The 26,607-nt window shown below is 40.0% G+C and overlaps 1 protein-coding gene across 1 annotated transcript in view; it reads left to right on the plus strand.

Annotated features, from left to right (window-relative positions):
* Window positions 1-26,607, plus strand: part of PDE1C (phosphodiesterase 1C) — a 1,091,434-nt gene that overhangs the window by 665,744 nt on the left and 399,083 nt on the right.

The following is a 26,607-nucleotide window of genomic DNA, read 5'->3' on the forward strand; positions in this document are numbered from 1 at the left end:
TTACTAAGCTCTGGAGCAACTGCACTTGCAAAAGTGCACAGTCTATTTGCCTTTAGTAAGTCAACCCCAAACTATCTGTCAACAGAGTAGCTGTCTAAGAATAAACAACTGTTGTTTAGAAAGCTCACTAACCTCAAGCTGAAATTTACAAATGCACTCGAATGATCAACAGAATGACTCACCCACCACTCTTTCTGCCTATTCTGTTTAAATGGGGCCCACAGACTTTCAACCAGAGAGATATAATTTGAAAGGAAACGGCTTTTGCTTCTCTCTGTTTAGAAAATCCAAATTTCCGTTTTAATTTACAAATGTTTGATATACATTGAAAAAAAAAAAAACATGAATTTAATAATGAGTCACATAAATGTCACTTTCTTGTAAAGCCTATTGCTCTTTGATATCTGTTATTTTCTGTGTGATCACTGTGTATTTGAAAATATGCACCCTACTTTATATAGTCAGCATATCTGCTGTATCTGTGGTCGCTATATATTGTATTTTAAACATCATTGCCTTGCAAAACTGATATTTTGGTAACCTGCCCACACAATTGAGCAATAAATCCTGATGAGGGACCCGCCCCAGCCTGTGACTGGACAACGGAAATCTATAAGGACACTGATGAGTTCATAACTCTGCTCTCCTCCTTTCAAGAAGTGTTAGGAAAAGAGTCTGATAGGCTGAAACACGGTGAAGCATTTAGGTCAGAGTTCTGCATTATAGGGGATCCAGGTATTTTTACCAGCTGTGTGTAAAAATATGTGTAACATTTTATATTGAATCCATACCTGGTTTGAATTGTTTATTTTAATATGTTCCTGGAGTTTGGTTCTAGGCTTTGCCCTCATGCTAATTAAATTATCTTTAAGTGGAATATTCTTAACTTTGCTAGCCTTTAAAAAGTAGTAAAATATTGTGATACCATCTAATTAAGATTATGAGTTTTAATTTATTATTCACTGAAGAAAAATGCTGGACATAATAACCATGCAAATAAATGCCTTATAAGAGAAGTATAGCCATACTTCTCTTCTGGGTCACATGAGTACACTTGTGCTCTCCTGTGACCCAGAATTAGCTGACATCACGTAGCCATGCCAGGCCCTAAAAGGATCCTGACAGTAATGTAGAGATCCACCCATATGCCTTATCAGCAGCTGGCCCAGCCTCTCAGTGCATCGTTAGGAGCCTGAGCCAGTTGCTTCCACCCCCTTATCACATAGGCATTCCAATGAGCACTGGATAGGCAGAGCAGAGTGCTTTGGCTGACAGTCACAGCTCTCTGCTCTGGGAAGTCCAATTACTGAGCAATCAGCCATCACATGATTGCCCAGTTCTCAGGTTTAGAGCCATCGGGGGACAACAGCAGCAGCAGCACACGTCTCCTTCAATCATTGTTGTCAAAAGCACTGTTCTAAGATTAACTATAGCCATGACTTGAACAGTAGCAAATAACAATAACAACAGTAACAAATAATATTTAATGTAATCACAATAATTTTGATTAGCAGTAGAAGAAGCAGCAGCAGTAGTTATATAACTATGTTATTAATATGTATAATAATAACAACAATATTAATGTTGGGACTAAGAACTGTATAAAAATCTTTATTCAAAAAAAAAAAAAAAGAAAAAAAGAAAATACATTGATTTAAAACTGAACTCCATAGGGATATAGTATAGAGACAGATAAAGCTATGTGGCATCTGTTGCATTGGTTAAAGCCGTTCATGTCTATGCCAGCTATATGCCACAAGTTTTCTGGTATGTTTATAAAGCATTATTATGCTTGATGACTGAATAACAACATTCCAGCCAATGGCAGAGAGCGCTGACGGAGTGTTTTTGCGGTTGGGCCTCCCCCCTGTCAGGACACAACAGCTCAGCAGGGGAGGTCGCTGTACTAACTTCAAACTGTTAGTACAGTGGCTCCAAGTGGAGCCGTCAGTTATGTTTTTGTTCAACCCACTGGGTTGAATGAAAAAAAACTATTGGTGTGTACTAGGCTTAAGTCTCAGCAGTTGCTGTGCTAAACAGAGACCTGCTTGAACAAATCAGAGGATGGCCCCCTCCCCCCTCATGTGCCTTAACTAGTGTATTACCACTTTCTGACAAAATATTAATTCACTTTTGGGCTTTATAAACAGAAAGCCCATCCTGCTTGGAAAACACTGTATCACAATCTGTTATAAATACTTATGAAAACGTCTGCTCTTCTGCTTTTTTAGAAAGCCCACTGAATTCTGGGAATAATTTCTTAAGGGTGCACCCTTTAAAAAAAATTAATATTTATAAAACAAAGGCTATGTGTTATACAGTAAATGATCCTCTTTCAGTAACATCCTACTGTTGGTACACTTTCTATTTTTTAGAGCCATATGAAAACTTGAACAGAACAATTGTGGAGTCGTGTTTTCGCCTGTGCAATGTGGTAGAAATGTACAAATTTGAAAAATGCTTAAGAGAACTGCAAATTCCTTAGCAGATAAAATGGTTCTTGTATGTGGAGTTATTTGCCTTTTTTTTAAAAAAAACAACGTAAATAGCGCAATGGTAGGAAAAAATTTTGAAATGTATTTCTGTAAAATTGGACTGTGCACTTAAAGCAGATCTTCACTGCACCTGAGCACCACAAACCAAAAACACTATTTAATTAATTTTTAATGTTCAATGCAAACTCCCCCATCCATCCATCTCTATGTTTTATTTTGGCAGTGGCCACTTTGGGTAAGGGCAAATGATTCATGTAGTATTTACTTCATTTAATCCATCTGCCCTCATTTTCCTGCATACATGCTTGAGCTGTGCTTAGCAGAGAAAACCCCTCCTCCTCTCCTGAAAACTCCTGGGATGCATGACATTATTTACCTAGGCAAGAAACCAGGAAGTAACTGAAGAAATTAAAAAAAAAAGTTTAAACAAGTAAATATGATTTACTTTGCTATCTATTTACTAATGCTAGCAGCATGAGGATATAAAATATCTATGTTGATTGGGAGAGTGAAGTTCCACTTTAAGCTTTATTTTATTAAGTTCTCATTGGAGAATTAATCTGCAGTTGGATAAACTGTATCTCCCTATCAATAAGACCCCTTTCACACTGAGGTGCTTTACAGGCGCTATAACGCTAAAAATAGCACCTGCAAAGCGCCTGTAAAGCACAGCTCCTTTCACACTGGAGCGGTGAGCTGGCAGGACGCACAAAAAGTCCCGCAAGCAGCATCTTTGAGGCGCTGTAAAAGCGGTGTATACACCGCCCCTAAATTCCCCTGCCCATTGAAAGCAGTGGCGCTTTTAACCTTTTTTCGGGCATTAGCAGGGGTTAAAAGCGCTCCGCTAGCGGCAAAAAAGCGCTGTAGAAACGACGGTAAAGCGCCGCTAAAAATAGCGGCACTTTACCGCCGGCGCTGCTCAGTGTGAAAGTGCCCTAATTATTTAACATAAACTGTCTCTCTTTATCAGTAATAATTCAGCTTTAGTAACTTTACTGTATAAATCAAAGTTGGTTATTTATTATAGTTGTAATAATAGCTTTACCATTTCAATCATTTTCATAAATGAGTGGAGAACAGCTGGTCATAAGACCTTTTTATGGTTTCTGTAAGTGCATTTTAGATGTGGTTTGAAGCATAGGTCACTAAATTATGATTTATTCTCAAATATGGATCTTAAAATAGAAATGAGTATATTATACGTGCACATACATAACTCCAGACTTGGAGAAGCCTGAGGCTGAGGATTCTAAATTACAGATAGCCGTTACAGTGCATGGGAGAATCCAGGCATGCTGTTAGCTCTATAGTCTTTGCAAAAAAATGAATACATCTTACCTTTCTAAGTATTTACTTCTTTGCTTACATTTCTTTGAGGTCATCATTGGCGCTAGCTCTGTTGGGGTAATCAGATAGGATTAGAAAGCACATTAAGGTTTGTTTCATTATTCTCTGCATGGAAGATATTAAATACATTAAAATGATCAAAGATAGAATAAAGCTCTCACTGTAGTTATTGTAGTTTGCTGCTACTAAACTGCCCTTGAAACCTAGACACATGCTGTATGCTAATAATGACTTGGATAGCAGTCGGGATCTTGATACATCCCTCCATTTTTACACAATACAATGCATGCTCATCAATATAGGTCACGTAGACACATACATTGAACTATTGTATATTTAAGTATATCATAAAAGCTAAGTTGACCTTAATGAAAAAAATAATAAATTCACATATTTTTTGCGGAACAAAATATGCATTTTTTTTTACAGGAGCCTGCAAAGAATTGCACCCGTGATCAGTGGATCGCAGGTGTAATTCCAGGCTCCTGCAGACACATTCATCTACTCTCAACCCATACCGCTGGATGGGCTTTCAGCTGCAGAGCTGTAGGAAATGTCAAAGAATACAATTGCACTGATCCATTGAGAACTAGAAGTCCACCTGTTGTGGTGGTGGACGAGACTTATAGTTTATTTATTCACAGATCTCTGTGAATGAATGAAACAGCTGTGAGGGTGGAGCATTTAACAGGTTCCTAAAGGTGAACCCAGCCTTTAAGAGATTTAGCGTTGGATAGAGTGGGGAAAAATAGCAAAACAGAAGAGTGATAGCAGAAAAAGGACCAAGTGGCCATCAAGTTTGCCTCATTTTATATATACGTATATTTTTTTTTAGTTTTTTTAACTTTTTGTCCGAGTATAGACTTATGTTTGTCCCAAGCAGGTTTGAATTCATTTACTGTTAACTGATTCACCACCTCTGCTGGAAGTCTATTCCAAGCATCAAATACCCTTTCAGGTGAAATAGTACTTTCTATGATTGGTTTTGAACTTCCCTACTGCTAGTTGGAGGTCATGCCCCCCATCCTATTGATTAAAAATACTGCCCTCCTCAAAGGTATTCACCCCCTTGATGAATTTAAAGGTTTGAATCATGTCTCCCTTTTCCCTTCCTTTCACCAAACTGTACATATTAAGTTCCTGAAATCTCTCCTGATATGTTTTTTTCATCAGACCTTTCACCACTTTTGTTGCCCATTACTGGACTTTTTCTATCTTCTCAAAGAAAAGGTTAAAACCCTGTCAGGTTTTGAGCTGTCTGCTTCCTTCTTTACCTCTTGTCCTGGAGACACAACAGAAATAAGAGAAATTTTTTTCTAAGTAAGGTTGTCACCAGAAGATTTCGAAGATTTACCCTGTATTCCTGTTTTGGTAACAACTGAAAGTTTTGGATCACTTTTTAGTAAAAAATAGAGAGGGTAAAGCTCCCTAGCAGGGAGGAAGACAATAATAAAAACCTGACAGTTTCTAACCTGAAAACTGAAATAAAATGGCTTTACATAGTGTTACAAGGTCTCAGTTGTGAATGGGGAGCAGGTGTGTTAAATGTGGTTTTATTGCTCTCACTCTCTTATACTGGTCACTGGAAGTTTAACATGGCACCTCATGGCAAAGAACTCTCTGGGGATCTGAAAAAAAAGAATTGTTGCTCTACATAAAGATGGCCTAGGCTATAAGAAGATTGCCAAGACCCTGAAACCGAGCTGCAGCACGGTGGCCAAGACCATACAACTGTTTAACAGGACAGGTTCCACTCAGAACAGGCCTCGCCATGGTCGACCAAAGAAGTTGAGTACACATGCTCAGCATCATATCCAGAGGTTGTCTTTGGGAAATAGATGTATGAGTGCTGCCAGCATTGCTGCAGAGGTTGAAGGGGTGGGGGGTCAGCCTGTCAGTGCTCAGACCATACGCCGTACACTGCATCAAATTGGTCTGCGTGGTTGTCGTCCCAGAAGGAAGCCTCTTCTAAAGATGATGCACAAGAAAGCCCACAAACAGTTTGTAGAAGACAAGCAGACTAAAGACATGGATTACTGGAACCGTGTATTGTGGTCTGATGAGACCAAGATAAACTTATTTGGTTCAGATGGTGTCAAGCGTGTGTGGCGGCAACCAGGTGAGGAGTACAAAGACAAGTGTGTCTTGTCTACAGTCAAGCATGGTGGTGGGAGTGTCTTGGTCTGGGGCTGCATGAATGCTGCTGCCACTGGAGAGCTCCAGTTTATTAAAGCAAAAATCAGGCTCACTTCTGCATAGAAACCAATGAGCTTCCAGGTTTTATTACCAAAGCTTAATTGAACAAGCTGGGGTTAGAAGCTCATTGGTTTCTATGCAGAAGTGAGCCTGATTTTGCACTTTCCAGCTTTAGTAAATAAACCCCATTGTGTACTTAAAAGTGGGGTATGCCTGTATATACACATATGAAATGTTGTTCAGGGCTAGATGGACTTGGAAACTCAGAGACAGTGAAATAAATGAAATAAATGTATAATGGTGTGTGCATGAATGAACCATGAGAGTGAACATAATAATGTGTGAGACAATATATATGGCAGACCATGCTAAAGTTAAGTGCTCAAATGTGAAGGGAGTGAATGGATGATTAGCATCCATCAAGGAGTGTGGACTCACCTTGAATGAAGTGAAACTGCTGCATGTGAGTGAAACAGGAAAAAGGAAGTGACAAACAGATCCCAGCCATGACTAGCCCTCAATTTATATCCCCAGAGGGCCCAGTGAGCTCTGCCTCCAACGCCATGTGTGCGTGACAAGGCACACGAACGTGAATAAAGCTCGCCGCCAAATGGGGGCATCTGCTTGATACCCAGAGGCGACAGTACAATTCATTTAGGGAACCATGAATGCCAACACGTACTGTGATATACTGAAGCAGAGCATGATCCCCTCTCTTCGGAGACTGGGCCGCAGTCTCCTTCAATAAAACTTTATTGAAAAAAAAGAAATATAAATTATATCAGTTTAAAAATAATTAAAAAAAAAAAACAGTTAACCAATTGATTAGTTCTAGGACACATCACTGTCACTCTCTACACAAATAAAATGAAATGACTACTTTGTATAAATGAACGCATATAGATTCAAAATAATACATAGGACGACACAATCATTTTTTGAAAAGAAATAACTTTTAATTATAAGCCACATCAAAAAGGCCATTTACAATATTTGTTTCTTAAAAGCTTGCTTCAAGCATGCTGAGAGTGTTTCTTGCTGCATATGAACAGGATGTTGTACCTACAGGAAGTCTATTACACATTCTCTATACATTGCTGGGGTTGTCTTGACATTAATAAGTGCGTGTCACATGAAATGCTATGTGCTGTGAGCTAAAGTGAGTAAAAGAGGCTATTTATGAATATGTACTTTCTGTTTTTTTTCATTCATGACTTACTGACTAGATGTTATTATCTACCATTATTTTTCACTAAGCCCTAAAAATGATGAAGAGAAAACCTCAACCAAGAAACGTAGCATTCCTTGAAATAATGCTATTTTATTATTTAAATATATTGGAACACATGGATGTAGGCTTTAAGTATATAAACACTAGTTTATATTTCAGTTTTGTATTTTACTTTTTATCTTACATAGTTAGTTCATAGAAAACACAATTCCTAACCTAGGAAAGATGGCCATGGACTTGCCTTCCAGCTGGGATCCAAGACAGGAGCTATCCCCAGAGGTTTCAGTTCCAGTATGCCACATCTTTCATTTTCCAATTGTAGCATAACATCTTTCGATTTATTGCAAGCAGCGTTATCACCCAGCTTATAGTTGTATTGCTGTACATATAATATATAACATACAAAAAAATATGATCTACCTATTATGTAATATCAATTCAGTCATTCATCAAAATATAAAACATTTTGAGGTGGTATGCATTGGCCAGACATAGACAACAAGTGATGCCTAGGTTCTGCATAGAATATTTTTACCAAGCTTTCATTGTCTCAAATTTGGCACAGAAACAAATCTGACCAAAGGAGATTTTACACAACACATTGGGGCTAATTTACTAAAGGAATATAAGCTGTTCACTCTGCAAAGGAATTTTCTCTTAGTTCGGTGAAGATGATGAAGCTCTATTCAATCCCATCATCCAAGTGTGTGCAAGCAAAACTCATGTTTCTTTTTTTTTTTTTTTTTCTTTGCACATGAACTTTCACTACATTTGCTAAGGGATACTGCACTTACATAGTAAGATTTCCATTTCAAAGTGGACAGCCTATTTGACTTAGTAAATAAATGAGTTAACCAGATCTCCATACTTAAATGCCTTCACTATAAATGAGAAAATGTAAACATTTACTACAACTGGAGCAGCTGTGCATGGTAGCCAAATAGCTTCTAACTTCAGCTTCTTCAATTAAGCTTTTGACAAAAAAAATAACTGGAATCTGATCTATTCAGAGCTGCACCAGATTTTGCACTCTCCAATTTTATTAGATCAACCCCTTGGTGTCTAAAGTAGAAAAGCTAGGTGTATCTTTAAGACTATTCTGTCTTGGATTCATATGCATTTCAATGCACAACCGTGATTCTGTAATCTGTTCCTCTATGGCAAGGCACATTTTAATTTACTCAAAATTACCGAACCTACTGAGGGTTCCTTCAATTGTATTTAACACTGCCATTATTCTTTAAACAAGTAGTGTGCCTAGTGTTGTTCATAATTTCTAAACTATGACTGGAACAGATTATTACTACCTATTAATTCAACTTACTAGAAAAGACATTTGTGCAATTATTTTGGCTGAGAATTTAAAGACTTGAGCATCTTACTGCTTGCTGACAGGAATTTAAAACGTAACAGGTAAAGTGACCTTTCTATGCACTGTAACCACTTTATACAAGTTTAAATTTAAGTAATAAATAGAAGCTCTTTTTACTGTGATGAAAAGAAGAGGCACCTTCTTGACCTGACTGGTAAGTTACAGTGCATTCACTTTACCAGAGACATGCAGTTTCTATGGAAAACCTTTTGCTATTATTGATTGCTCTTCAAATATTGTTGTGAGTGTCTAAAATCCCCTTTGTCACTGTTAGTCCTTGTCAGTTAATTAAATTTACCTGACTGCAAACTCAAGATGTTGGCCATCTGAAAACAAACTAGGAGATGAAATTCTTAGAAATCCACTCAAAAAGCATTCTCTAATGATTCTTAAAATGCTTGTTTTTCACACAATGCACTTCTGCTGGTCCCACAAAATACAATGGAGGGGCAGGTCTTGGTCCACTTGTTTTGGTGGTGACTTTAATCTGGAGTTTACAGGGATTATTTCATTTTACTTTCTCACAAACCTGTACAGATTGATTTCTGGCTTAAAATTATATTTTATCATTCCAATTCAGCTTCTCACCCTCCATAAAAGGTCCCTAAAGCGAACACGTTCACTGTAATGCCCTCTAACCAGCCTCATATATTCACCTTTGCTTTGCTTTTGTACAACTTTGTTTAGAAAAACAGTCCCAGGTCACTCCAATTGACTCTTCCCCATGGGACAGTACTGGGCCAATCTTTAAACACCAGTGCAATCACATGGAGTAAGATTCTCCATAACCAAAAGTACAGAGTCGTTTTTTTCATATCTGGTGACACAACAGAGCAGTGGGGAAGTACAGGAAATGTATGCTGCTGGAATGAGAAAGGGGGGACATTGAAGTAAACCTGTTGCTTTTACATACCTATGAAAAGCATACATTTAACTTAAGGGAACCAGTCAGAAGAAAAAAAAAGACTTGCTATTGTTGACCACTTTCTGCAATATCTAGTTGCCTGGCTTTCTTTGACTTCAAGTTTTCTGAGTCACTGAAGTCTGAAGCAACCATATAGCTAATGAAGTCAGGAGAAAGACCGAACTGCTGACAGTTAAGCAACTAGTTTTTTGAAAAGGAGAACTTAGTGATGATGATAGCCTATGTATTTTCTCATTTCCGTTTCCAGTTGCCATGTGATATAAACTCTCCGAAGTATATATGATCACCAAGGACCAACTGTACACTAGCCATCATTTTGTTTATCTGCTCTATCCTCCTGTCGGAGGGTTCCCTGTAAGCACATACTATATGTAATGCAGCAGAACCAAATTTGCTGTCCCTCTCTCTACCCAAAACCACTTTGTAAAAGATTACAGGAGGCAGATATCAAAATGATTTGGGGTACACTATTTACATTTAAAAAAACATATAATGATGTGTAGGTAAAGTGATTGTAAATGGTTTTTTTTTTTTTTTTTTTACAGCTTCAATACAGGGCATTTTCATCCCCTTCCTGCCCAGACCAATGTTTAGTTTTCAGCGCTGTCACACTTTGGATGACAATTGCGCGGTCATATAAAAATATAAAAAAATTGTAGATCCCCAAAGCGTCACTTACTACAAACACTAAGCGCTCCTGGGTGCAGTTAAATAAAAATTTGTATCACTGACAACTAATAATTAATAAAAAAACAAAAAAAAACTATATACATACACCAAATCTAATTACAGATCTATAATAAACAGCTGCTGCCGTAAACACTTCCTAAAAAGAAGCTCAATAGAGGTATTAGTATAATCACAAAATACATTTCTGCGAAGGTAGCGCTATTAGTGTTCTTAAATAATCAACTAGATAGTGTCCCTCTGTTGAATCAGTTAAAAAGTTCAAAATGAAATATGTGTCATCCAAGAAGACTTAGTAACACTGTTGCAAATTATCCTTCCCAGTCTATGGTGCGTGGGATCTCTATGGGTAGGTAGGTGTGATTGAAGTGATGAAACAGGACATATAAACTTCCTCGGCTTTCAATACACGTATAGATCACAAGTGAATTCTCTTATAGATTCAAACCTTACCAGACCATAGTGGAAAAAACAGCATGCGGACAAGATAGGCAAATTTTTTTTTTGTGACTGTGACATTCCGATGGACAGATCGGACACTTTTGACACATTTTTGGGACCATTCACATTTATATAGCGATCAGTGCTATAAAATTGCACTTACTACTGTGTAAATGTGACTGGCAAGGAAGGGGTTAACACTAGGTGGTGATCGAGGGGTTAATTATGTTTCCTGGGGAGTGATTATAACTGTAGGGGGCGGGGACTCACAAGGGGAGGAGACCGATTGTTGTTCCTCTGTACTGGGAACACACCATCGGTCTCCTCTCACCTGACAGGACGTGGATCTGTGTGTTTACACACACAGATCCACGGTCCTGCTCTTTTCACGGGCAATCGCGGGTGCCCGGCAGACATCGTGGGCACATGCACCGGGTCCCAAGCAACGCGGCGCGCATGCCCCTTAGATGGCCGGGAAGCCCTGGACGTCAAATGATGCCCGCTCAGGATAGGGGATCCCTCCTGTGGATCTCATATTACTATAGCAGGGTAATGAAGTGGTTAGACAACAAACATGTCTATACATACTTGCTCTGTGCAATGGTTTTGCACAGAGCAGCCCCAATCCTCTTCTTCTGGGGTCTCCCGCTGGTGCTCCAGGCTCCTATTCTTCATCACGTGCCCCTACGGAAAGTCACTTTCCATGGGGGTACCCGTGTGGGCTCGCTCCTGAGTCCTACTGCTGTGTCCATTGACACAGACAGCAGGACTCGGCCCCACCCCCTGCTTCCATGTCACAGCTTTTGATTGACAGCAGTGGAAGCCAATGGCTCCCGCTGCTATCAATCTGTCCAATGAGGAGAGCGTCAGCGGTTGGAGCTTCTGCTCTCATGCACATAGCTGGATCGGATCAGGCTCAAGTAAGGGGGGGGGGAGCTGCAGTATAGAAGGTGTTTAACCTTAATGCATAGAAAGGCTTTAAAACCACTTTAAGATGATCAGTATAACAACATTGACTGGTTTTTAAATCTACCTGGAGTTAACCTGTAAATATTTTTTTTAAAGAAAGCTCCATTGGGCATTATTTGTGTTTAAAATCATAACTTCAGTAATCATCAACTATTTAGTTCATCATCTCCTTTTAAAACTATTGCCTACATTTCAGTCAGTTAATTTCTTTATGGCTATCTGTTTAAGTTGTACTTCTCTTGATAGATACAAATAAGAGAGAGTAGTAAACTTTTGCCAGCTGTGAGAGAGAGGGTTAACAGAATTCTGTGTCCAGGAAGCAGTGTTAAATTTTGTTGCCCTAGTTTTTCATTTCATTCTGTAGGGTCAATCCTCAGAGAGCATGACAAGCAGGAGATTAACAGAGGATTTCCCTCTGAACATGTTTATGTTAGATTACCCAATCCTAAAGGTATTGTTCATGTTAGTGTTTCAGTAATCACCATTGTAATGCTTGCTAAATGCTGAAGATTTACTTTCTAAAATCATTCATTTTTAACATGTACTCAATATCACAATATAAAAACACTAAGGGTGTCTCTGTAAAAAAAAAAAAAATGCATCACAATTCACTCTGAGAATTGGGTGCCTGTACATTTGTCCTGTGCAAATTGGGCAAAAAAAAAATGAATATTAACCACTTACAGACCGGAAGATTTTCCCCTTAATGACCAGGCCATTTTTTGCGATACGGCACTGTGTCGCTTTAACTGATAATTGCACGGTCGTGCTATGCTGTTCCCAAACAAAATTGATGTCCTTTTCCCACCACAAATAGAGCTTTCTTTTGGTGGTATTTGATCACTTCTGCGGTTTTTATTTTTTTGCGCTATAAACAAAAAAAAGAACGACAATTTTGAAAAAAAAAACAATATTTTTTACTTTTTGCTATAATAAATGTTTCCCCCTCCCCAAAAAAAATGTAAAAAAATGAATTTCTTCATCAGCTTAGGCCAATATGTATTCTTCTACATATTTTTAGTAAAAAAAACAAAAACGCAATAAGCGTATATTAATTGGTTTGCGCAAAAGTTATAAAGAGACTATGAGAATTGGAAATGTATAGGGTACTGCCAACATCCTTAATTAAATGGAATGGGAGAAAGTATGGAACTAGTGCATGAAGAGTCGCCCCTTAGGACTTTTTAAGGCAGAAAAGTATAGAGGGTAACAATATGTAAAAAAATGCACATAAGTCCCAACTTTATTATTTGGTAGAAGTATATATAGTGATAGAAATATATGAATACAAAATTTGCTTCAAAATACACCAATGAATCAATTGTATACAAGGTAATTATATCAACCCAAAGCTCACAATCGACTTCCTAAAATGAGTTAAGGTCAGATGGCTAGATTTACAGCATACATCCCGACATGTTTCGGAAATTCACATTGATATATAATATTCCTTCATGAGGGGATTTACAATTGGTTGAATTGATCCTTGTATAGATGGGATTCATTACAAATCATATCAGGATAAAAACAATAACCAGGATGGAACAGGCTAGCTGAGAGGTCCACAGAGATATAGGATGGGCAGTCATGGATTAAAAGCCGATCACTGCAGCACATCCACAAGAGAAAGCCTGATTGAAGTCTAGCATTCAAGATAAACTTTGACTTGTACACATCTGAGATGCAGACCTCTGGGCGGCAGTCCAAAGACTGCACAAAAGTTATAGCGTCTACAAAATAGGGGATATACTTATGGCTTTTTTGTTATTATTTTTACTAGTAATGGCAGTGATGTGTGATTTTTAGCACAACTGTGGCATTGTTTGGGACAGATCGGACACTTTTGACACTTTTTGGTCACTGGCAGGGAAGGGGTTAACATAGGGGGCAATCAAGGGGTTAGGTGTGTTCCCTGGGAGTGTTTCTAACTGTATGGGGGCTGGGCTGACCGGAGGAGGAGCGAGATCGCTGTTCCTAATCACTAGGAACAGCAGATCTCTTTCTAACTCCCCTGTCAGAACGGGGATCTGTCTGTTTACATTGACAGATCCCTGTTCTGGCTCTCGTTCCTGCGATCGTGGTTGGCCAGCGGACATCGCAGCTGCCGGCCACGTGCATGGGGTCCCTGCATGCTACGGCTCCTTAAACGAGCCGACGTACACCTACGGCGATTTACGCATGGCTGGCAGCCGCGATGTCTGCTGGCCACATGGTCGGCAAGTGGTTAAAGTGTTTCTAACGGCACACAGTCTTTACCTTCTGAGTGCAGCCTCCCCCCAGTCACCCCTTATACTTACCTGAGCCCCATCTCAATCCAGCGATGTGCATGAGAGCAGCAGCTCTCATGGGTCTCTCTGTCCTGTCCTTGGCTCTAACCGCAGCAGGATCCATTGGCTCTGTGCCAAGTGCTGAGCTGCACTCTGTGTGTGAATGGACAAAGTTCATTCACAAGGCTGTGGCTCAGATGCGAGCCTGCTCAAGTGCTCCTATAGCAAAGGGCAGGGGTGAGGAGCCAGGACCGCTAGCGAGGGACCCAAAAACAAAACAAGAGGATTGGGGCTGCTCTGTGCAAAACCATTGCACAGAGCAGGTAAGTATAACATGTTTGTTATTTAAGAAAAAAAATACTTCAACCTTTAGGCCCCTTTCACACTGGGGCGGGAGGTGCATCGGCGGTAAAGCGCCGCTATTTTTAGCGACGCTTTACTGTCGTTTTAGCGGCAGTATTCGGCTGCTAGCGGTCAAGAAAGGGTTAAGAACCACCGCAAAGCGCCTCTGCTGAGCGCTTTGCCGGCGATATAGCCGCGGTGCCCCATTGATTTCAATGGGCAGGAGCGGTGAAGGAGCAGTGTATACACCGCTCCTTCAACGCTGCAAAGATGCTGCTAACAGGACTTTTTTTCCCGTCCTGCTAGTGCACCGCTCCAGTGTGAAAGCCCTCGGATCTTTCACATTGGATTGGAGACAAAGCAGTGGCACTTTCAGGGCGCTTTGCAGACGCTATTTTTAGCGCTGTAGCGCCAGCAAAGCGCCCCAGTGTGAAAGGGGACTAAGAACAACTTTAAGCTATTTGCTCTATTGGATTCATGTTTTTCCTTTATTTGAAATGGATAAATTGCATTTGGCCAATAAATAATCGATGGGAGCTTGTTGTCGGAAATTCCGGCCGTGTGTAGGCTCCATCGGACATTTTTTGTCGGAATTTCCGACAATGGGGGTTATTTACTAAAGGCAAATCCACTTTGCACTACAAGTGCAGTTTCAGTGCACTTTTGCAGTGCACCTGTAGTGCAAAGTGGATTTTCCTTTAGTAAATAACACCCACAGTGCTTTATAATTTGCAACAATCAGGCCATTTTTGTCACTCCAAAAATTGAATTCATGGTGCTGAAAATTATGAATATTTTTATCCTTAATGCATTGCATACATTAACAACAAAAACAAGGTGTGTGTTTAGCAGACCCACAACATAATAGTTAGCTGAAGAAGAGAGTGCAAACATAATTTATTTGATACATGAGGTGACAATTGAAGAAAATGGCCAAAAAGAAAAGCCCACTGGAGAACCTAGGAGACAGCTAAAAGAATCACAAGCAGTAAATCAAAGGAAATATTTTTCAGTTTAAAATACAAATTTTTGAAAAAAAGGTTTCTTAAACATTTTCTGGCATATCAATGGCCCCCCTACCCGCAAAGTACTCCATATATTTTAGACGGGCCTCGCGTGCGCTTGGGGGGGGCAAGCCAGGAAATCCAGCCTCAGGCACAACTGAGGCCACATACTTCATAGAATTTCTCCTTAAAAAGTTGTGGAGAATGCAGCATGCAAGGATTATATGGTTAAGTTTATATTCCACCATGTTGATTGGCGTAAGGAATAGGAGGAACCGGCTGGCCATTATCCCGAAAGCATTCTCCACCACTCTTCTGGCTCTGGCCAGCCGGTAGTTAAAAACCCTCTTGTCCGGGGTGAGGGTGCTCATGGGGAATGGCCGCATCAGGTGATCACCCAGCCCAAATTCTTCATCGGCGACAAAGACAAACGGCAGACCAGTTGGCAATCCCAAGCCACCAGGCCCAAGTCTGGATGATGACTCCACCATCCGACATCTGGCCATTCTTCCCCACGTCCACATAGAGAAACTCATATGTCGCCGACACCACCGCCAACATCACTATACTATTAAACCCCTTATAGTTGTAATAATATGACCCTGAGTTAGGGGGTGGGACTATGTGGACATGTTTCCCATTTATTGCCCCTCCGCAGTTGGGAAAGTCCCACCGCTGGCCAAATTGGGAAGCCACAGTCTGCTATTTCTGTGGCGTTGAAGGAAACTGTGGAGTCAAACAAGAGAAATAAAAATGTGTACTTTTGCACATAACATTGCAAGCAGATTAGACACAAACATTCTTGGCCAACATCAGTATAACATTGATTTTAAGGAGTATTTAAAGAAAAAAATCTAAGGTCCACTTATCATATTCACCCCCCTCTGATGGCCCATTGTACAAATTTTAGGAGGGGGGGAGATGTTTTGGACAGGTAACCCTCTCAACTTCATTGAGAGCTGAATGCATAAATAATGTGTGTTACTTTGGCCAGCCCCTCCTTACTTACACTATTGTTAGCCCACTGGACAGGTAAGAAGTGTCTTAATACAAAAATATAAATACACACTGTACAAACTGAAGCACATTTTTACATTCTGCAATTACCTATCAAGGTACTAAGAGAACAAAACTTTACACAGTACCATTTGAAAGTATTCAGGCAGGCCCTTTCACTACATGCTTTTGGTGAATGCATCCATAAATATGAACGGAGGTAGGTATAGTGTGTATGAGTTTGGCAAAGTCAGCAGATAGAGGATTGGTATCGGTTGATTTAGCAGTTGGGGGGAGGGAGGGTTCCAAATGATTTTGGGACCCCAAAAAAAAGCCTCTTGCACTCAGCCTGAATTTAAGGACACAAATAACATTTGTACACATTTTAGGGGGTGTTTAGGGTAAAGCACTATGGAGCTGACAAAATACATTGTTAAGTGACTAGGCTAGGTGTTATTGGACCCAGGATAGCATGCTGGGGAGGTTAGTGAAGGCAAATATACATGAAAGACAAAAAAGGAAAGCAACTTTAAAAACTTCCAGCACGCATGAGGATAAAGAAGTCATTCACAGCATATTACAATCATGGTAATTAGGGAATGATGAAAGAAATACAATACATTAGCAAACATTAAATACATAGAATGTGATGTTAAAGGAGAAATCATACCTTAATATAGTCCTTCTGCAGGACTTGTATGATGGCAGAACAGGTCTCTGAAATAATGATCCCCAGAGCCTGGGGGAGATGCCTGTCGAGAACTTGATGTCCTGCAGACTTCTCCCTGTTGCCAAGTAACGCAATGTGGCGGCTAGCCTTTGTTCAGGAGTGATGGCTTGCTGCATGCAGGTGTCCTGCTTCATAATATAAGGGGACAGCAAACCAACAAACGGTGAAAAAGGGGTCCGTCATCCGTAGATAATTCCTGAAATCATCAGGATTATTCTCCCGGTTCTCCCTTAACAAAGGCATGAGAAAGAATTGGTCACGCTGGAGCAACCAATTCTTCGTCCATGAACTCCTCCCCGCCCTGTGCATGGACTGGGCTTGGGTCAAAGTAAGAACCCCAACACCAAGACCCTGCACAGCACGAACTCTACGATGAGTACGTACCCGCAACATTGCTTCAAAATGGTCGGCTGGTCAGAATGAACTAACAGAACGCACTGAAAATCAGAAAGGCCTGAGAAGAGCGAGCTGAAAATCAGAAATGAGTGGACAAGAACGCACTGGAAATCAAATACGCACTGAAAACCAGATATGAACTGACTACATGCACTGAAAACCAGATACGAACCCACAAGCACAAACTGAAGAGCAGTAATGATCTGAAAAGCACAAGGCTGAAAAGCACGAATCGTCTCTCACCAAACTTCTACTAACACGAGATTAGCAGAAGGAGCCCAAAGGGTGGCGCACTGGCTATTGAACTTCCTCTTTACAGTGCTGTCATACCTGTTGTACGTCAGCACGTTCTCGACAATCGGAAATTTCCGACAACATTTGTGCGACTGTGTGTATTCAAGACAAGTTTGAGCCAACATCCGTCGGAAATAAATCCCAGGATTTGTCGGAATGTCCGATCGTGTGTATGCAGCATAAGGGGCTGATTTATTAAAACTGGAGAGTGCAAAATCTGGCGCAGTTGTGCATGGTAACCAGTCAGCTTTCTTCTTTAGCTGACTGGAAGCTGATTGGTGCCTATGCAGAGCTGCACCAGATTTTATAAATCAACCCCTAAGTATTATAGGAATTTCCTCATACTTAGAAGATACAGCTTGTAGCCACTAGCTGCATCACTGTTTCAAAACAATGGAAAACTAAGTTCAGCAAAGGAAATAGTTAAATAACAATTTGTTTTGCCCTATTTCCACAGATCAAATGTACATGTACTTCCACTAGGCAAATTGTCATGCAATTATTAAATTACCCTGCTAGTTTACAAGCAGGGTGCCAAGACTTTTTTTAAGCATCTACTGCATTTATTAGATGGTATATCTAGTGCTTTGTTATGACATGGTGTCCAATAAAACAGAGAAAAGACACAGGCAAAACTGCTGCTTCCTATGCCAGCAATGATTCCTTCCCAGATAGCAAGCAGTTGTGCTGCAAGTTTGAAAATGACTTGCTTAGCTATTGTTAGACCTGCCAGGGTTCACAAATTTGTTGCACAATTGTAGCAAGTCCGCATTGCATGACTCCAGATCAACTTTTTTTGCAAACATTCTGCAAGTCTGCTGTAAGTTCTGGTTCAGTTATGTTGTGCAATAGTCATCCCACCACAGGGGTCACTGTGGCTGAATTTTCATGCTGTAGACTTGCAGAACTCTTGCTGTAGACTCACCACTGAAACTCTGCTCTTGCTAGAAACTTGCCATGCAAATGTGCTACAAGCATCAACTAGAACTTGTGCTTCAAGTGCTCTGTAAGTGTACAAGTTGCCAGTTAAAATATGCAGCAAGTTAACAGACTTACAATTAAACACTGCCACAAATTTGTGGCAAGTTATCCTTGCTATCTGGGTTGTAAAGGCTGCATATGCTTGTATATACATATAAGCTGCTAATTTTTTTACAGCACTTGCAGATGGAGAAAACAGTGACTTTGCAGATCTATGTTAGAACCAGTATTGATCAGTCCATATGAAGTAACAGCTTGATAGAAGTTGTTGAGCAGCAATAGGACACAAGTATATTTTGTGTTGAGCCCTGATGAAGGGAGAGTTTTGTTCCCCCCCTTACGCATTGGCTGTTTTTATATAACCTATTTACCAGCAATTAAAATTATATTGGGGTTGGGACCCTTACCTTATCTAATTACTTGTAAATGTAATAATACATGGTTTCAATTTCAGTAGATATGTCATAAAATGTATTTCCAAAATATGGTTTCCAACTTTTGGTTTTCAAGTAACAAGGCAGAGCCTAAACATTTATCTAAAATAAGTCATAACAATCATGTTATGCCCTGTCAGAAATCACTTAAGATACAATTTCTTGGTAATGGCACTAATTCATTTATACATTGGACAGACTGCTTTTGACTCCGTAAAATAATCAAGTAATTTTCAAAACATATTTGCTTGTAGACAGTGAATGAATGAACATCCTAGAATAGCTTATCTCTTGAAAGCAAATCTATGGAGACAAAACATACGCATTTTTACAGTGATAATTTTAGGTATGGTAATATCATCTTTATCTCTGGAGTATCAGAGCTCATTGTAATTGTATTATTTATGAGTACTTTGAAAAATTATATATAAAAATCATGTAATACAAAAAACAAATAAATGAAGATAATAACCATGTTAGAAAAAGGAAAATAGCATCTGGCAGAAAGGTTGAATAGACTACCAGTGTATTAAATGCTCCAGCCTAATTACAAAGTACAGAAGCCTATTGAGCAAATTCAACAGCAGGATGGAGACAGATCATTCAATTTATACTGGTGTGTTCAAGACATATGCTGGCAGTTTGAGTATGCTCAGTCCAAGGAAGCTAGTTTGCAAAAAGGCTGTATGCTTATTTAATCTCCTTTGGTTCTTTTTCATTTGAAAAGCTAAAAGCAGGTAGTCTAAAATAAACAAAAGCAAGGGTTGGAATATTAAACCTTATCTAGGCCATAAAACAAAATGTAATTTATTGAAGCTTATAACCTTTAAAGCTTAAGTCCAGGTTGACTTTTAGACCCCTTTCACACACACATGTCCATTTTGACGGACTCCGCTTGCTCAGCAGGGATCGCTCCATTGAGCTGGTGGATGACAGGTCCATCTCTGCTCGCTGTGCAAGAATGGACCTGTCAGATATCCGCTCCCCACTATGGGGGATCAGATGAAAGTGCCTGTCCGTTTTTATCCGATCCACCAGACAGATGAAGCATCTGTTCAGGTCCGCCTAAAAAAACTGACAGGGGGACCTGAATGGTCCGCATCTGTGAAAGGGGCCTAACTTTAAATAGTCAATTTAGCCAAGCTGGTCCAACCAAACTATTTCCTTTAATAGTAGATGCACCCGCTGTCAGTTGCATAGAGTATGCATCACTGTGTTCTAGAAGCAATACGGCGACTTTTGGTCTGCTCCTGGAACAAAATCAAGTTGCGCTGCTCAGCTATTCACATGAAGCTTTGTATTTTATCAACAAACACAAGGCTTCCTCTGATAAGCTGAGGTAGAGAGGCAGATGGAAGACGTCATGATCTCCACCTCAGCCAATCAGAGAAAGCCTTGTATTCATTGACAAAATATAAGGCTTCCAGTGACCTGCTGAACGCAGCTTAAATCAACTTTGTTCCAGTAGGCGCATCTATTGGTAAAGGAAATAGTTTTTTTGGGCCAGCTTGAGCTTGGCCCAAACAAACTATTTAAGTAAGAGTAAACCTGGAGTTAAGCTTTAAATTTGGTGGCTGCATTTCTTTTTCTTTTATATTTTTTTCCTTTATTTTCACACCTCCTGTCTTAGGCTGGCTTTACTTCTATGGAGAAGTAACAGAGGCACCCTTGGACACAGCATTGTTAACCTGTGGAGAGGGTAGTGTTAGATACACTAGCAAATGTAGATGCACTTGAATAACATATTAAAACCAAACTCCAGCTAACACCTTTTAAGTAGTTACAGCAACAGTGTTTACAAATGTTAAAGTGGTTTAAAAGGCAGGACCTTTTTTACTTTAATGCATCCACCGCCTATTGCAAATTTTGATACTGGGATCATAGCTGCAGCTGTAGCCATGATTCTGGTATCACAGCTACCTGACAAGGACATATATACAAACGATGGTTGGGAAGTGACTAAAGAAAGTTTGCCATCTTAGCACTTATCTGCCTAGGGAGCCTTTGGCTGCAGTTAGTGTCACTGACACCCTGGCCATATGCTTACATTCTTGGCAGGTGTATCAATTGCAGTGATGTTACCACGTAGCCTCCCTGACGGTATTCCTTAGTGTGGCTCGGGGTTAAATTTCAGTCCCATTAGCGGTAACCCCAAGCCACACTCGGGATTACATTGCAGGATCCTGGTGCGGCATTACTTACCTTGTCCCCAGGATCCTGCGATGTTCCCCGCTGTGTCTGCGGGTTCTGTCTCCTCCAAAACATCTCCGTGCCAGGCTCCGTTCCCTGCGAGCGTTGCGACGCACGGGGGCGGAGCCTGGCGGCAAATTCAAAAAAATGTACAAACCATAACACATACAGTACTGTAATCTTACAGATTACAGTACTGTATGAAATAATTTCACATCCCTTTTGTCCCAAGTGCTTTGGCCCATGCCCTGCATGCAGTTGTATGTTATATATACTGTTCTTTCTGCCTGGAAACTGGAGATTGTCCATAGCAACCAAAAAGTGTCCGTTTACGTCAAAAGTGGCTTTAGACCAGCTAGAAAACAGCGATAGTAAATTAGAATACTTGCAGAATTGAGCGATAGTGAATCGTGGGGAAATTTATTTTAATTATTATATATATATTTTTTTTTTAATGATTTTTATTTATTTATTACTATGAACAAAAAAAGACCGTCAATTTTTAAAAAAAAACCCAATATTTTTTACTTTTTGCTATAATAAATATTCAAAAAAAATCTACATCATTTTAGGCCAATATGTATTCTACATATTTTTGGTAAAAAAAAAATTGCAATAAGCATATATTGATTGGTTTGCGCAAAAGTTCTAGCATCTACAAATTAGGGAATAGATTTATGGCACTTTTAGCTGGACTGCAACATTGCGGCAGACTAGTCAGACACTTTTGACACTTTTTTGGGACCAGTGACATTTATACAGCGATCAGGGCTATAAAAATGCACTGATTACTGTATAAATGACACTGGCAAGGAAGGGGTTAACACTAGGGGGTGATCAAGGGGTTAAGTGTGTCCTAGGGAGGTGTTTCTAACTCTGGGGGGAGGGGACTGACTGGGAGTAACGAGAGATAGCTGTTCCTAATCACTAGGAACAGACGATCATTCTGTACTTCCCTGTCAGAATGGTGATCTCTTTGTTTACATTGACAGGTCCCCCTTCTGGCTTTCTGTGTAGTGATCGCGGGTGGCTGACGGACACCGCGGCTGACGGCCATGCGCATTAGCTCCTCCGCCATGCAGCTATAGCTCTTAAAGGAGCCGACATACCGGTACGGCAGTTTGCGGAAATGAGCCGACCTGCCACATATATTGATGGTGGCTTCTCAGCAAATGGTTAATCAAGTTATTTACTGACTTGGAACTATAGTTTGGATTTGTAAATTGGCAGTTCACTCTGGAGTTTTTCTACAAAGCAAGTATGGAAAAGATGCATTTCTTTAAAATCTGTGTATACTTCTGGTGTCCATTTTCTTTAATATTTTCATGTTACATAGTTACATAGTTAGTCAGCTTGAAAAAAGACACAAGTCCATCCAGTTCAACCTTAAAAACAATAAATAAAATAAAAAATATCGTACAATCCAATATACCCAATTTTATACCCTCAGTTGATCCAGAGGAAGGCAAAAAACCCCAGCAGAGCATGCTCCAATTTGCTACAGCAGGGGAAAAAATTCCTTTCTGATCCCCCAAGAGGCAATCAGATTTTTCCCTGGATCAGCTTTACCTATAAATGTTAGTACCCAGTTATATTATGTACATTTAGGAAAGTATCCAGGCCTTACTTAAAACAATCTACTGAGCTGGCCAGAACCACTTCTGGCGGGAGTCTATTCCACATTTTCACAGCTCTTACTGTGAAGAAACCTTTGCGTATTTGGAGATGAAATCTCTTTTCCTCTAGACGTAAAGAGTGCCCCCGTGTCCTCTGGGTTGACCGTAAAGAGAATAACTCAACACCAAGATCTCTATATGGACCCCTTATATATTTGAACATGTTGATCATATCCCCCCTTACTCTTCTCTTCTCAAGAGTGAATAAATTCAGTTCCTCTAATCTTTCCTCATAGCTGAGCTCCTCCATGCCTCTTATCAGTTTGGTTGCCCTTCTCTGCACTTTCTCCAGTTCCCCGATATCCTTTTTGAGAACTGGTGCTCAAAACTGAACTGCATATTCCAGATGAGGTCTTACTAATGATTTGTAGAGGGGCAAAATTATATCTCTCTCTCTAGAGTCAATACCTCTCTTAATACAAGAAAGGACTTTGCTCGCTTTGGAAACCGCAGCTTGGCATTGCATGCTATTATTGAGCTTATGATCTACCAAGACCCCCAGATCCTTCTCCACCATGGACTCCCCCAGTTGTACCCCCCCTAGCATGTATGATGCATGCATATTCTTAGCCCCCAATTGCATAACTTTACATTTATCAACATTAAACCTCATCTGCCACATAGTCGCCCAATTAGACAGTGCATTGAGGTCGGCTTGTAAATTTGAGACATCCTGTAAGGACGTTATTCCACTGCATAGCTTCGTGTCATCTGCAAAGACAGAAATGTTACTTTGATCCCAGACCCTATATTATTTATAAAGATATTAAAAAGTAAGGGTCCCAGCACTGAACCTTGGGGTATACCACTGATAACCTTAGACCATTCAGAGTAAGAATCATTAACCACTACTCTCTAAATTCTGTCTTTTAGCCAGTTTTCTATCCATTTACAAACTGATATTTCCAAGCCTGTAGACTTTACCTTACACATGAGCCATGTGTGGGGAACTGTGTCGAATGCTTTTGCAAAATCCAAATATACCACATCCACAGCCACCCCTCTGTCCAAGGTTTTACTTACCTCTTCATAAAAAGAAATCAGGTTTGTCTGACAACTTCTGTCTTTCATGAATCCATGCTGTCTGTTGCTTAAAATGTTTTTTTCCAGCAAGAACTCGTCTATGTGGTCTTTTATTAAACGCTCCAGTATCCTCCTGACTATAAAAATTAAACTAACAGGTCTATAGTTACTTAGTAACGACTTTGATCCCTTTTTAAATATAGGCACCACGTTCGCCCTGCGCCAATCCAGTGGCACTGTTCCCGTCATTAATGAGTCCCTAAAAATTAGATACAATGGCTTTGAAACTACAGAGCTCAATTCTTTTAGGATCCGTGGGTGGATGCCATCAGGTCCAGGTGCTTTATCCACCTTTATTCTGTCTAAATAATTCTGGACCATATCACTTTTGAGCCATTGTGGATCATTCGGGGCTGTGTCACTACCACCCCCATTATGGACATGAGCTCCCCCATGCTCCTTTGTATACACAGAGCTGAAAAAATGATTTAATAAATTTGCCTTCTCTTTGTCCCCAGTCACCCACTCTAGATTATTTTGTAAAGGGCTTACATGCTCAGACCTGACCTTTTTACTATTAATATATTTGAAGAATTTTTTGGGATTTGTCCTACTATCTTTTGCAATCTGTCGTTCGTTTTGAATTTTAGCATCCTTGATTTCCTTTTTACATGTTCTGTTAAATTCTTTGTAACATTTAAACGACACTGGTGTTCCTTCATTTTTATATTTTTTAAAAGCTCTTTTCTTATTGTTTATAGCTTCTTTAACTTTGGCCGTGAGCCACATTGGTTTTGTTTTTAGCCTTTTAAACTTATTGCCCATGGGAATATACTTTGCAGTGAGGTCCCAAACAGACTTTTTGAAGAATTCCCATTTCTGTTCTGTGTTTATCAATGCAAATATTCCCTCCCAGTCTAAATCCCGGAGAGCAGCCCTCATCCTTGGAAAATTTGCTCTCTTGAAGTTAAGTGTTTTTATCTTTCCCGTATGTATTTCTTGTTTACGGCTAACATCAAATGAAATCATGTTATGATCACTGCTACCCAGGTGTTCCTTAATCTGGACATTAGTAATAAGCTCTGCATGGTTTGAGATTACCAGGTCCAACAGAGCTTCATTCCTAGTTGGGGCCTCAATAAACTGGACCATAAAATTGTCCTGTAATAGGTTTATAAATTTTTGCCCTTTCACTGTCCCAGTAGTGCCATTACTCCAGTCAATTTCTGGGTAGTTAAAATCCCCCATTATTATCACTGTCCCAGCCCTTGCAGCCCTTTCTATCTGTGCAAGGAGCTGAGTCTCCACCTCCTCGCTAACATTGGGTGGTCTATAACAAACTCCAATGATTAACTTTGAACTACACACATCTATATGCAGTTCCACCCATAATGCTTCAGACTCATCACACTCTCCTTCAACCAGGTCCTCTTTCACACTTGCTTTGAGATCACTTTTCACATAGAGACATACCCCGCCACCTTTCCTTTTTACCCTGTCTCTCCGAAAGAGTGAATAGCCAGGAATATTAATAGCATTCACCAGTCATGTGAGGATTGAAGCCAAGTTTCAGCAATACCGATTTTATCATAGCTCTCCTCATGCACCAGAGCTTCCAACTCACCTATTTTGCTTGGCAGACTTCTGGCATTGGTGTACAAACACTTTAATGCATTATTACATTTTGCTCTGGTGTTTTTCATATCATTTTTGGTAGTACAAATGGCACTATAGTTTCCAATGGCTGTTTGCAACATGGGAAATTTCTTGTCACCTGCTATAACCCTCCCCCCATCTATCCCCATTCCACCCTCCATTAATGTCTGACCCCTAACGGACCTGTCTGCCCGATGTAAAACTAGTTCACCCTCCCCCCTCAATCCTAGTTTAAATACTCCTCCAGCCTTCCCCTAAACCTCTCCCCCAGCACAGTAGACCCCCTTCCATTCAAGTGCAAACCGTCTTTAGCATATAGGTTGCACTCCAATGAAAAGTCAGCCCAGTGCTCTAGAAACCCAAATCCCTCCTCCCTACACCAGGTCTTTAGCCATGCATTCAGCTCTCTAATTACCCCCTGCCTTTCCTGTGTTCATTAAACTGTATTGGAAAATAATCATCAGTAGAAAGGCATATACAGTATATTTGCTATATCTACCAGGTATAGTCCAGGAAATGTGATGGGGCACTTCTGCTTCACAGATTGCAGGTTTGGTCTTTTGGACAGTTGCAGTAACCTTTGTAGCATTTTTTATTCCTTGTTTAATGGCTTACCTGTTTAACGACCACTCAGACTTAAGACCAGCTCTCCCCACCCGAACGACACGCTATACATCATTGTATTGTACAGTACGGAATTTTCATTTGTGTTCTGTACTTATGCAAATGAAAACAACATTATTGAGTTGGAGTTTTGCGTTTAGACTTTTTTTCACACTAAAGTACAGTACAGTAGTTAAGAATGCTTAAAATATGCGACCGCCAGAAAAGGATAGATTTCCACAATCTATTCAGCATTGTTGCTCTCTACTCAGGACCACACTTCCTTGAAATGTAGAGCTAAATGGGCCACAGACATCGGAGAGATTGATGGTGATCAATGGGACATGGCATT

This window comes from Aquarana catesbeiana, linkage group LG05, assembly GCF_042186555.1.
Source record: "Aquarana catesbeiana isolate 2022-GZ linkage group LG05, ASM4218655v1, whole genome shotgun sequence".
Taxonomy (NCBI): domain Eukaryota; kingdom Metazoa; phylum Chordata; class Amphibia; order Anura; family Ranidae; genus Aquarana; species Aquarana catesbeiana.